The sequence below is a fragment of the Halichoerus grypus genome, chromosome 2, assembly GCF_964656455.1.
Source record: "Halichoerus grypus chromosome 2, mHalGry1.hap1.1, whole genome shotgun sequence".
Classification (NCBI taxonomy): Eukaryota; Metazoa; Chordata; class Mammalia; order Carnivora; family Phocidae; genus Halichoerus; species Halichoerus grypus.
The window spans coordinates 190,511,294-190,524,863 of NC_135713.1; the positions used below are offsets into that span (position 1 = coordinate 190,511,294).

The following is a 13,570-nucleotide window of genomic DNA, read 5'->3' on the forward strand; positions in this document are numbered from 1 at the left end:
TCAATTTCCCTACTACTTACAGCCCACTGACAAGTCCCTGAGACGGAGTGACATTCCTTTAGGAACTCGGCTGCCTCGATGTTAATACCTTGCTAAGGGCAAAAGGCAATCTTAGCCCGACCCCCAGGATCCTGTAAATCTACCTTAACATATAAAAATTCCTTTGGAAACCTCCTTTATCTCTACCCCCCAAGATACTTGTTGGCAATCATCCCCCAAGCATATGACCCACCGATATACATCTGAAGGATCTCATGACTAAGGCTTTATTAGACAGTAATAAATGACCCTTTCCTAACAATAACTAACTCCCTCAAGCTCCGGAAACCTTGCTCCCAAATTTCCTTAGAGACTTTCGCTATCCCTAATCCCCTCCCAACTTGAAAGTATATATTGCCACTCCTCATGACCCCATTGTAGCTCTTTCTGCCCACTGGTCCTGTCCCCGTGCTTTCATAAAACTGCATTTTTGCACCAAAGACCTCTCAAGAATTCTTTCTTGGCTGTCGGCTCTGAACCCCACCATCTTTCCTACATCACCTCCTCCAACTAGATCCCCTCTGTCTGGTTTTACCACTTGCCTTGCACAGTTTAGGTGAGCTAAGAATGCCTTCAATTTTCTTAAATTTATTTTTTATTTTTCAATTAGCAATAATCGCGCCTCGGATAAACCTCATTGGCTACGATACTGCCACTGCGCAAAGCTTATTTTTTATTTTTTTAAAGATTTTATTTATTTACTTGTCAGAGAGAGAGCACAAGCAGGGGGGGCAGCAGGCAGAGGGAGAAGAAAGTTCCCTGCTGAGCAAGGAGCCCAATGCGGGACTCGATCCCAGGACCCTGGGATCATGACCTGAGCCGAAGGCAGACGCTTAACCGACTGAGCCAAACAGGCGTCCCGAGAATGCCGATTAATTGTGTCTTACTTGGTGCCGGGCACTGTACCAGACATGCTCCCATCAAATCTTCCCCTGACCTTGTGGGATGGATGTTATTTTACAGATGACTAAACAGGCTCAGAGTGGGTAAGCCATTTGCCTGGAGTCACAGCTGTCTCTGTAGAACTTTCTGGAATCTAGTACTCACTCTGAGCCAGGCCTCAAGTTTCTGGATGGCTTGGAGGGCTGTGGGTAGAGGCCGAAAGCAAAAGGAAGCAAGGGGAGCTAATCTGGTTCTCCTGGTCTGCATAGCCCTGTGCTGAGCTGCCCCTCACGCAGCCGCTAGCATAGACCGAATCCTGCAGTGCTTACCGTTACAATAGATTGCCACACCTCTAAACAGCTCAAGTCTCCGTGCGCACTGACCAGGTGTCCCACAGATCTACCTCAGTTCTGACACTGTCTATCTGGAGATAGCATCAGGTCCCAAAGGTTAAGGGCTCTGTCCCGAAAGACTGCGGCTTCTACCCCCACCCCCACTTCAGAACCCAACTGCAAGTCCACCTGCGCTTCTGACTTACCGGCTATAGATCAGAGGTTCCCGTGACCCCCTCCTTGGTTTCAATTAATCTGCTAGAGCGGCTCCCGGAACTCAGGGAAACATTTTACTTACTAGATTACTGGTTTATTATAAAAGGATATATAACGTAGGGACAGCCAGCTGGGAGAGGTGCATAGGTCTCCGTATGGGGGAAGGATTGTGGAGTTTCCCCGCCCTCTGAGTGAGCCACTTTCCTGGAATGATTCAATCATTGGCTTTTGGTGACTGAACTCAATCTCCCGCCCCTCTCAGAATCTCCCCAGAGGTCAGGAGAGGAGGGAGTGAAAGTTCCAACCCTCTAATCACGTGATTGGTTCCTCTGGTGACCAGCATCCCCCTTCCTCTGGTGACCCAGGTGCTTCCCCAAAGCACCTCATTAACATCACAGAAGACATGCTGATCACTCTCTAAGCTTAGGCAATTCTAAAGGTTTTAGGAGCTCTGAGTCAGGAAGGGGACAGAGACCATGTATATTTCTTCTTAGAAATCCCAGTATCATACCATGTTATAGTGTCATCATTTATTTATATATCCGTCCCTCTCCTTAGACTGGAAGTGCCTCGAGTTTTTTGGAGCCCAGCACTTGGACCAGCTCCTGGCACATGACAGGTGGCTTGTAAATGACTATTGATTAAATGAGTTAATCGGAGGAAGTGTGGGTAAGGGGAAGAATGGTGACAGGATCAGGTATTAGAGGGAGCCAGAGTTTCTGTGCTGGTCAGTTTCGCTGCACTAATATCCCATAATAAGCCATCCCCACACAACCAGTGTTCACATATTTCCCGGCTCACAGCTGTACTTGGCTCCAGGCTGAGGGGCAGATAGGCCCCACGTGTTTCTTCATCTTCTTGGGCAAGCTGCTATGTGGGACATGCCCTTTTTGTGGTGAACAGCAGGAGCAGAAGGTGTCCCTTTAGGCTGTGACTTGGCACGGGTACCTTGTCACTTCTGCTCATATTCCATTGGCCCAAACTGGTCGCATGTCCAAGCCCAACATTACTGCGGTGGGGAAATATATTCTGCCCGCTCTCCTGCCTAAAGGTCACAAGGTGGGTGAGAGCAAAGAGCTGAGAACAGTCTACTACAACCTCCCTTAAAACAAAGCCCTGAACCTACTTATGCCTTCAGCGAGAATCTAGAAGTGTGCCTGCTGGTCCCAGAGTTCCACTTGAGGCCCCCGTACCACGCCCCCCGCCACCCCCCGCCCAACTTTCCTCTTTGGGTTTATGGCAGAAAGTGACAATTGCCCCCATCATCCATTGTCCCTTTCTTCTTTTTAGTGATAGACTACCCCAGATTTTATGTAGTTGAGCACATGGTGCCACTGGAGGCCACGATTCCCAGCCTTCTTTGCAGCTAGATGCGGCCACGTGACGAAGCTGTGGCCAGTGGGGTGGGTGGAAAAGTTGCAGGCACCTTCTGACGCCAGCTGTGTGAGGAGGCTGCCTGTCCTCCCCTCCTCTCTCCTCCATGCCTTGGTGAATCACAGATGGAAAATCAACGTTGGTTGGAGAGTGTTTCAGGCCCTTGCCTGTGGCAGCCAAAATGCCAGTTGGAGCTCTGTCCTACCGTAGGTGACTCACCCCATGGGCCCCGTACCTCTTCACCCTCACCTTTCAGAATGTCCAACTGGTACAGCTCTGTGGCCACTTTATGGAGTTTCTTGCTCCCCGGCTGTCAACCTGCTTCTATCTAAGCAGTGCCATCTTGCTTCCTTCCCTTCTCTGGCCTGGGCTCCTGGCCACACTCCTCTTTCTTTCTTGGCCGAGACCGGGGAGGTTCCCTCTAGCCCCCTGAACCCCTCTTCTTTATTCTGGCTTCAGTTCACAGTGACGTGTCAGCCCTGAGCCATGTCAAGTCTCTGATGGTGAAGACAGCAGGTAACCTGTGACCCATATTTCCCAGAGTCCTGTGGGAATTTGACATTTGGAAATCCTTCATTACGCAATAGCCTTTGCTTCCATAAGATGGAAGGGAGGAAATACTGAATGAGCATCTACTGTGTCCTAGGCGTTTTCCCATTTGCTTTCTCATCTAGCTGCCAGATAATATGGAGACAGCAGAGGCCCAGAGAGTTGAAGGCCCTTGGCCAATACCACCGAGCCAGTAACTGGTAGGGCTGGGATTTGAACTGAGGTCTCTCAGACTCCAAAGCCTGGGCTCTTCCTTTGTGCAATCTCCAAACAAGAATGTGCCCACACCCGCAGGGGTGTTGAGGGGGAGTGTTTGGCCAGAGATGCAAGAATATAGAAGGATCAAATGGGGGGGGCAGATAATGGAGGAGCAAGATGATGGAGAAGGAAGGTGACAGAGATGGGGGAGGGAGGTGATGTGAGGGTCAAAGGGTTCTGCTTTGACAAGGGACTTAGGAATCAAAGCATGGAATCTTTTTCCACACTCGCCTTGCTGGAAACTCCTTATATCCCCACATGTGATGAGCTCACCCTTCTGCTGGCACCGACCCGCCTCTCATCTTGGCCCTGGCAGGGACACACCAACATTTCTGCAGGAGGAATAAAGCAATAACAGGAATCTCATTTTTCTCCCTAAAATAATACTTCTCTGTTCTGCCAGCAAGCAGGGAGCTGTTCCTGCCTGTAGTCCTGTGGGAAGCCCGTTCCCAGTCCTGCAGGATTAGTCTGCCGCTGGCTTCCCAGGAGCCCCCAGCAAGCAAGGCAGCCCTCGGGCCCCCTGAGCTCCTGGTGACACATCCCTGAAGTCTTCCTCAGCCCTGGAGGGTCACTCACCTCTAGGACCCCGGGCCAGACTTTCCGGAGCAAAGGGACACTGCTCTCACCAGCATGGGCCTCAGGCTCCAGTAGTTGGTGGTTTCTTCGGCATCTCTTTAGGACCTAAGCAATTTCCTACAAGGAAAGGATCATTGGAAAAACCATTTTGTACAGGAAGAATTTAATTTTTCTGCAACAGGCTTTTGTTCCTCTAAAAAAAAAAAAAAAAGGAGTCCTCATTTACCTAAGGGTCTGAACGCCTGGAAATTTCTTCCCTATGTGCACATTATCCACTTCCTGGCTTCAGGGATGGAAGGACTTGCAGAATTTGGAGGATATTAAACAGATTCATAATGGACCCAGCAGTATAAACATGTCTCAAGTGCAGACAGGAATGTCACAAGCTCCTATTCGGTTTAATGTAAAACATAGCAGTTGTGTCTGTGTTCCCATTTTACAAATAAACAAGGTGAGGAGATGGACTCAAAATTGTCCCCAGGGAGCCAGGTGCCTCTGTTCCTGGCAATTTCCAGGCTGCTTCTGCCCACAAACTACTCAGAAAAGAACGCTTAATGTAGCCTGGAGCACCCTGGCCAAAAGGCAGAGCAAATGGGAGGGGCCCCGTAGCCCCTGTAGCCAGATGGTCTACAGCCCTTCCTACCCTTCGCTGGGACGTCCCCAGTAGCTGGGGGGCTCCGAGCCCCTCGGAGTGTGTCACCAGAGGGATGGGCCGGGCGGCCGGGAAGGTGCAGGTGCATCGGGAGACCTGGGTTCAAACATCACCTCTGCCCCCACCAGCAGCGGGCTGTGAGATCCCAGGTAGCCGACTGCACCCCTCTGCCCCCCTTCGCTGTGAAATGGGAGAATAGTCCCAGACCTGTGTATCTCACCTCGCGCTGGTGAGTGCCTCCTGAGACCAGGTGGGTCAGTGTCCTTGGTTAAGAGGTAAATGATTCGAGGGATGGCCATTTGCCCATTTTAATTCAAAAGCGGTATTTCCTACCACTGATTCTTTCAAACCCAGAGGTGGAAGGATGTGTCATTGTCAGAAAGTCTAAACACGTTGAGGCAGGATCATTGACTCAGGGGCCAAAATGACTAATTTGGCTCCATTACTAGTTCGGTGTGGGGAATAGAAGCCAAACCAATGAGCTGGCTGGATTGACAAGAGGGTTCCGTCAGAATGCGCTGCCGGGTGGCCCCGGCTGGGGACACGGCCTACATCTGGACAGGGAAGGATGGTAGATGAGACATCGGGAGGATGGACCGTGGAGCCAGGCTGCCCGGGTCTTGCTGGGTGACACAGGGCAAAGTCCCTAACCCTCCTATGTCCCGGGTTCCTCATCTGCCAAATGGGGAATAATCGAAGGCCCCTCAAAGGCCCCCAAAGGGGACGATGAAATGACATCATGTGTGTGGAATGCTTCAGAGAGTGCCGGGCCCCCAGCAGGTGCAAATGTTAACTATGACTTGTGTCAGGGGAACTCCGGGCATTAATAGTGAAATATTTCTGGAGAATAAAATAAATTCAGATGAGGAAACTGAGACTCATCAATGAGACATGACCTGCTGCAGTTCATACAAGTTCAACCACCATTTGACGGACATTTCCCAGGCCTTGTGATCATTGTAATAATCATGTGGTTAACCTTTGTTGATCCTTTTCTCCATTCCAGGCACAATGCTAAGCGCATCTTGTGCTTTACCTAATTAAATCCGCACCACCATTCTGTGAAGAATACGTCATTATCCCCATTTTACAGATGAAGAAATTGAGGCTCAGAGAGGGATAGGACTTTGCTTGAGCTCGAAGAGCCAGTAGCTGGGATTAGGAGAGCTGGTTGTAGGTTGGGGGGTCTCAGAGTCCATGTTCTTTTTTTTTTTTTTTTTTAAAGATTTTATTTATTTATTTGACAGAAAGAGACACAGTGAGAGCAGGATCACAAGCAGGGGGAGTGGGAGAGGGAGAAGCAGGCTTCCTGCTGAGCAGGGAGCCCGATGCGGGGCTCGATCCCAGGACCCTGGGATCATGACCTGAGCCGAAGGCAGACGCTTAACGACGGAGTCACCCAGGCGCCCCGTTCTTTTTTTTTTTTTTAAGATTTATTTATTTATTTTAGAGAGAGAGCATGCAAGCATGGGGAGCGGCAGAGGGAGAAGGAGAAAGAATCCTTGAGCAGACTCCCCACTGAGCGCAGAGCCCGAGGTGGGGCTTGATCTCACAACCCTGAAATCATGACCTGAGCTGAAATTGAGCCAGTTGCCTAACCAACTGAGGCACCCCGAGTCCATGTTCTTCTTCCCCAAAATGCTCACCACCGCTTCAGCCAGGCCCAGACCCATGGCTCTTGATTCTTGGTCCAGACTCCAGTCCTCTCTGCATTGCCCCCTATGGCCTCTTCCTCTTTACTCCAGGCTCACCAGTGCTTAGGTATGCAGTCTCACCTGATGGAGGGGCGTGGGACAGGAAGGCTTTGCTTCCAGTCTCGGGTCTGGATCTCCTCTCCGGGTGGGCATCACCATGTCCCCAAGTGTCCTTGTCCAGCCCTGCATTTTTCACTGTGCTCGGTGAGTGCTTGGAGTGCCCCCCTCCCTCCAGGTTTTGCTCTGCTCTTATCTAAGTCTCTAAGGATACTCTGTTTTCAGACAATACATTAGAAGCCTCGAAGCCTTCCTGAGATGTGGGAAGGGAGATACTTGCTGCTCCGAGGCCTGAGGAGGCCTTGGACCTCACCCAAGAGTTCCTGGCCTCCTGGCTCTTACGTCCCCCAAGGCATCTGATCTCCCACTTCTCTGACTGGCTGGTGTGTAAATTATCCCCAAATTTGTCCCAAGGAAAATAGAAGAGAGAGGAGCGGAGAATCAGAGCGAGGAAATGAGGAAGGAAATGCCAAAATCTTGGGGAGAGAAGAATCCCTCTTCCTTACTATCACTTTGGAGCAGTACCTATTGTCTTAATGGGGCAAAGGGGCCCCTGACCTAGTGCTGTTTCCTCTAACCGCGCCCCGTCCATGGGGCGAGCAGTGCGCGGGGCCAAGCGAATGTGCCCACCTCCGGCCGACAGCCCCCTCCTCCACCACGCAGAGGAGCCCTCTTCCAGGATCTGCACGAGCTTCTTTCCAGAATCCATTGTCTCCAGATACCCTGATGTGTGTACCTCTAGCTCTACAGCTGTTTGCAGTGTGTATGTGTGTGTGTGTGTGTGCACGCGCATGCGTGTGCATGGGTTAGACCTTACGGCTGGGCTATGCTCATGGGTCTGCATGAAGCCCTTAGGGTGCAGGATGGAGCTGGCGGTGGGAAGAGAAGGGGGCTCTGGGCTGCAGGCCAAGGGGCCGGAGGCCGCCTTCCCCATGCGACAGTGTTTCCCGTTGAACTCCAAGGAGTCCAGGAGCTCCAAAGTCAGATGGGGCCTTCCAGGTTCTTATGACAGAATATTTATCAAAGTTGGAGGATACAACATATTTCATGTAAGAGCCCGTTAATATTTAGCTCCCCAGGATTCAGACACACGCAGGGGAGCCTCCATCTGTATTCTCGCCCCAGGCCCTGCACTGTTGGGGTGGCCCTGGTTTCCAGAGCCCCCCTCACGCCCCCTCCCACCTGTTTTGTCACCACAGCAAACCCGGCTGAGTCTGATCATCTTCACTTATAAGTGAAGGTCTGGGACACTTGAGAGCGTCTGCAAAGCTGGGCAGTGGCCCCTCCAACTCCACATCTGGCCCTTCCTGCTCCCTGGACCCCCTTCCCGCATGGGGAGCTCTCGGAGGTGGTGCTGCGCTCCCCTGTGGGCGCACAGGCCCAGTGGTTAGCCGGGCAGAAGGGGGCACCTGCAGGCTGGCGATGTAATAGGACAGACTCAGCCGGGCAGAGGAGGCTCTAAACTGGGGTCAACCAAGAGCACCTACTTAGAAGAAGGAAAAATGAGAGCCTTGTCGACCTTCAGATTGGCAGTTCCTGACAGCTCCTATTTCAAAACCATAACCTCATCAAATTCCCCCCGCCGGCCCCCCTAAAAGCTCCCTTCTCCCAACTTAGAGTTTTCCATTGTAGAAAAGGGAAGAAATGCGGCTCTAATCCTCTTTGTTCCATGATTTCATCTCCTTCTCTCTCTTCCCAGGGGACTCCCGGCAAACAGTGGGAGGAGGGAAGGTGGGGCAGGGAGGGTAGCCAGCACTCTTTACATGGTCTGGGGGTGTCCTCCCAGACCTGGGGAAGGTGGGGTTGGGGCAGAAGGGAGGGGAGCAGGAGGGGATAAATCTACCCCTCCCCCAACAGCCAACAGGAGTTGGAAACCTGGGAGGCTTCCTTAGGCCACCCTCCCCTTCCCTCCGTCCCAGCTCACACACGACTGATTTCCCCTCCTTGACTCTGTCCCCAATGATCCATCACGAATCCGCTCGCTGCCTGAGTGCAGGCGTCATCATTTCTCACCGGATTTTGCAACAGCTGCCTAAGTGGTCTCCCAGACTCCTGTGCTGTCTGCCTTGGGCCCATCCTCCACCCAGCTGCCCAAATGAGCCCCCCGGGGCCACCGCTCAGCGCTCAGTGGCTCCGCACCAGCCGCGGGATAAAGCCCAAGCTCCCGCGTGGCACTCCAGGTCCTCTTGTCCAACCGCAGTTGTCCCAGGGCCCCCTTGGCACCCTGCGGCCCTTACGGTGCTGTCCTCTGAAATGTGGCTCCTGGGACTTTTCCTCCTCCAGGATGCGTGCACGCGCACACGCACGCGCGCGCACACACACATGCACGCGCACATACACACACTGGCTGCACCGACCCGCTCATAGGGGCTCCTATAACCCCATGCTTGTCTCTATCATGTAACACTGATCACTTAAAAAAAAAAAAATCATGCACTTACCTCTCACCCACTAAGAACCTCGAGGGGAGGATCTCTTGGCTTTCCCAGGCCCTAGCAGAGCTCTCGGCCAATCAGCCCTCCCCCCCACTCATGGGCTTCAGGGAAGCCAGGCAAGCGGTCCACTCCCTAACCCTCCGCCTCTCATTTCCCTTCACCTAATCTCTCCTGCTGCCAGACACACACCACCGTAGAGCTCTTCTTTTCTCCCTTTGGTTCAGTCGGTGGAGCATACGACTCTAGATCTGGGGGTTGTAAGTTCGAGCCCTATGCTGGGTGTAGAGATTACTTAAAAATAAAAATAATAATAATAATAAAAGAAAAAGGGCAGATGAATGTGCACACATCAACTCTTGCTCCCTCCTAAACTAAAATCACACTAAAACAACAACAACAACAAAATTTTTTTGAAGGCATAAACCCACAAGAACAAAAAGACCAGGAGAGGAAGGAAACAACCCACAACAGAAGAAAGCTCAATCTTCTATCAGCCGCAGGGAAAGCTGAGAATCAACCTGATTCTCATTGCCTGGATTTTAGAGGGGGGAACCGTGACACTGGGAACCCCTGGAACCTCTGGGGACTATGAGTGAGTGCTCAACTAAGGGAGACGGGTTGGCTATCTGAGAGTGTCAGATCCCTGCCACACTCCGAACAGCTGGTGGCACAGGACTTCTCAGGGCCTTTAATAAGCTGCCGTGCAGTGTATATTGAGACTGTCCAGAAGGGGGATTCACTAGGCAGCCTGTTATAAACATTTTGATCCTCGAAACATTTTGTGTTCCACCTTTTAATGTCTTGGGGGACACAGCTTGGGCAATGCTGTAAACACTAGCCTGTGGCTGGGAGCGGGTGGGAACACCTCTCAGAGGTTAGTCCAAGTCACTGTTTGAGTAACCTCTTCACTCAGGTCAGCTAAGTCCAATAATTGGTTCATTCATTCCTTCATTCCTTCATTCATCAATGTTTATTAAATACCAGGTTGGGCATGCTGTGGAAACAAAGATGAATAAGTCACTGTCCCCACGCTCAGGGGGCTGACCTCCTGGTGGGGAAGTCATTCACTGTCTGCTCCCATAGGGCCTCATTCAGGTAACAGAAGGATCTAGCTTTTTCCCTTCCTCTCTCTAGAACCATCTTCTTCTGGAACATTCAGGGCAAGCACGCTGCCTCTGTGGGCTCCGGGGTCATTTAGTCCTCTGTGTGCCTTCCCTCTGCAGCTTCTCCCTGGCTCCCCCTCTCTGAACCTGCCCAGTTCTGTCTGGGGCCTCCTCCACCTGCTGGAGTCCTTCTGAACTCCACTAACAGAGCTGGTGTGTCTTACAGGCTTTCACTCGAGGCTTGAGATAATATGGGGTTTTCAGACAGGAAGCCACTTGAAATTGAAAATCATCCATTGCTAGACCAGGGGTCAACACACCAGGGGCCAGATAGTAAACATGTCAGGCTTTGTAGACCAAGAGGCAAAAGCAAGCATATCAAGTATATACTTATATAACAATAGAGAGAGCAAATTTCCACAAATTTTTAATTAATGAAATGCAAAGCATAATAATAATTGAGTAAATTTCTTTGTAATACAGGTCTACTAATGAGAGGAATGGAATTATTTTGGGGGCGGGAATAAAACATTTTGCTTAATCAGTGTTCAGTCAGCGTTCCCTATCATCAAACTGATCGCAAATGATCATCTGTAAAAACCACTTTTGGCTCACAGGCCTTACAAAAACAGGTGGTAGGTGGGTTTGGCCTGTGGACCATGGGACATTCATCAGCCGTTCCCTGCCTCCCCAACTAGCTACCAGGCCGGTCTGTCATCAAATCGTCTTCTTCTGGCCTTTCTTCCAGTCTTTTCTCCATTTACCCCTCCCCCACCCTGCACTGTTTCTTTATTATGCAGAGCATTTAAATCTGGTTGGGCAAAATGTTTCCTATCTAGGTCAGGAGTCAGCAAGCTACTGTCTGTTAGTGTGGTCTGTGAGGAACCTCCAAACAAGCTCTCAAGGATATTTTCTTTTAAAGCAGCTTTATTGAGATACAATTCACATATCATATAATTAACCCATTTAAAGTGTACACTTCAATGGTTGTTAATATCTGCACAGATATGTGCAACCATCACCACAATCAATTTTAGGATATTTTCATCACCCCAAAAAGAAACCCTGTACCCTTTACCAGACACCTCCCTACTTCCCTAGTCCCCCAGTCTTAAGCAGCTATTAGTCTACTTTCTGTCCCTATTAAGAATAGTTTTTATTTTTTTATTATTATTTTTCTAATAGTGCCACCTCCAATCTTTTTTTTTTTTTTTTAAGATTTTATTTATTTATTGACACAGAGAGAGAGAGAGCATAAGCAGGGGGAGTGGCAGAGGGAGGGGGAGAAGCAGGCTCCCCGCTGGGATCATGACCTGAGCTGAGGGCAGACACTTAACTGACTGAACCACTCAGGGGCCCCAAGAATAGTTTTTATATTTTTAAGTGATTTTTTATTTTTTATTTTTTTAAAGGTAATACACATTTTATTTTATTTTTTTTTAAGATTTTATTTATTCATTTGAGAGAGAGAGACAGAGAGCACAAGCAGGGGGAGAGGCAGAGGGAGAGGGAGAAGCAGGCTCCCCGCTGAGCTGGGAGCCTGATGCAGGGCTGGATCCCAGGACCTGGAGATTATGGCCTGAGCTGAAGGAAGATGCTTAACCATCTGAGCCACCCAGGTGCCCCTTTAAGTGGTTTTTTTAAAAAAAATCTGGGGCACCTGGGTGGCTCAGTCGTTAAGCGTCTGCCTTCGGCTCAGGTCAGGTCATGATCCCAGGGTCCTGGGATCGAGCTCTGCATCGGGCTCCCTGCTCAGCGGGAAGCCTGCTTCTCCCTCTCCACTCCCCTTGCTTGTGTTCCCTCTCTCGCAGTGTCTCTCTCTGTCAAATAAATAAAATCTTTAAAAAAAAAAAAATCAAAAGAAGAATAATATTTTGTGACATGGGAAAATTATATGAAATTCAAATTTCAACATCCACAAATAAAGTTTTATTGGCACACAGTCACACCCAGTCATTTACATATTGCCCAGTAGTTGCTCCAGAGACTCTGTGGTTCATAAGCCAAAATTATTGACTCTCTGGCCCTTTACAGAAGTTTTCTGATAGCTAATCCGGACTTATGCCCCGGGTGGGGGGTTAGGGAGGTTGGCGGGGAAAGCTTTTCTTTCCAAGCCTAATGGGCCCATTAGAAGAGCACTTCTCATCTGTAGAGGAACCGATCTGCTCTCCAGGACCAGTGGCTCTTAGACTTCCTGTGGGGACCTTGGTTCCAGTGCTGACTTCTGGGCCCCATTCCCGGAGGTTCTGCTTTCAATAGGTCCAGGGTGGGGCCCAGGAAGCTGCCTTTCAACCAGCACCTGATGCTTCTGAGGTAGGTGGACCCCAGAGACACTGCCCGTGTGCCCAGACACTCAGATTCCGGCTCCTTTCATGGAACAGAGATGTTTTCTTCCTGTTTCAGAAGCAGTGACCTTGAGGCGTGAGAAAAGCCACGGTGACGTGTGTGTGTGGAGTGGAGTGGGGGCCCAGAGGAGGGCTACTGAGTGGGGAGGGAGCATCCCGACCAAGCAGCCGCCCTGAAGTGATCCAACCATCTGGTATCCAGAATGTGCATGTAAGATGTAAGGGACCAGGCAGGCATAGGCCACAGAAGAAGATTCTGGTCAAACGCTGAGCTTTGGGGGGCTGGCCTGGAAAGCACTTGGTCAGTTCTTCGGGGCCACGGATGTGAGGGCGAGAGATCACACCTACTGCCTCCCTGCGATCCCAGGGGAGAGGAAGCTAGTGCTTCTACCAGGCTGGCTCCTCAGAGGGAATTCTCCTCTTCCTCTTCCTCTGTATTATGAAAAATGTCAAATGTACAGAAAAAACAGAAAGACTAGTACAATATGTAGCTCACCACTTGGACCCAACAACAGTCAACATTTTGCCACATTCACCTCATTTCTCTCTTCTCTCTGAATAGATTTGTTAGAGAGATTTTTTAGATAATACAATAAAGTTGGCAGGGCACCTGGCTGGCTCAGTCAGTGAAGCATGCGACTCTCGATCTCGGGGTCATGAGTTCAAGTCCCATGTTGGGCATAGGGCTGACTTTAAAAAAAAAAGATTCATATAAGATAACACATTAAAGTCGGTTCTTTGGTGCACAGCTCTATGAATTTTAACACGTGTATTGATTTGTGTAGCCACACCACAATCAGGATACAGAGCAATTCTGTCTCCCCTCCAAACCCCCTGGTGTCTCCCCTTTAGGGACACACCCTCTAGCAATTGCTGATCTCGTCTCCATTCCTACAGTTTCTTTTTGAGAAGGTCATAAAAATGGAACCACGTAGTATGTAGCCTTTTGAAACTGGCTCCTTGCACTTAGCATAATACCTCTGAGCTTTATCCAAGTGGTTGAGTCTGTCAGTAGCTTTTTCTTTTTTATTGCTAAATACTATTCCACTGTATGGATG

The 13,570-nt window shown here is 50.1% G+C and overlaps 1 pseudogene; it reads right to left on the reverse strand.

The window, feature by feature from the left end:
* Positions 1-623: 623 nt before the first annotated feature.
* Positions 624-706, reverse strand: LOC118522331 (U4 spliceosomal RNA; annotated as a pseudogene).
* Positions 707-13,570: the final 12,864 nt, after the last annotated feature.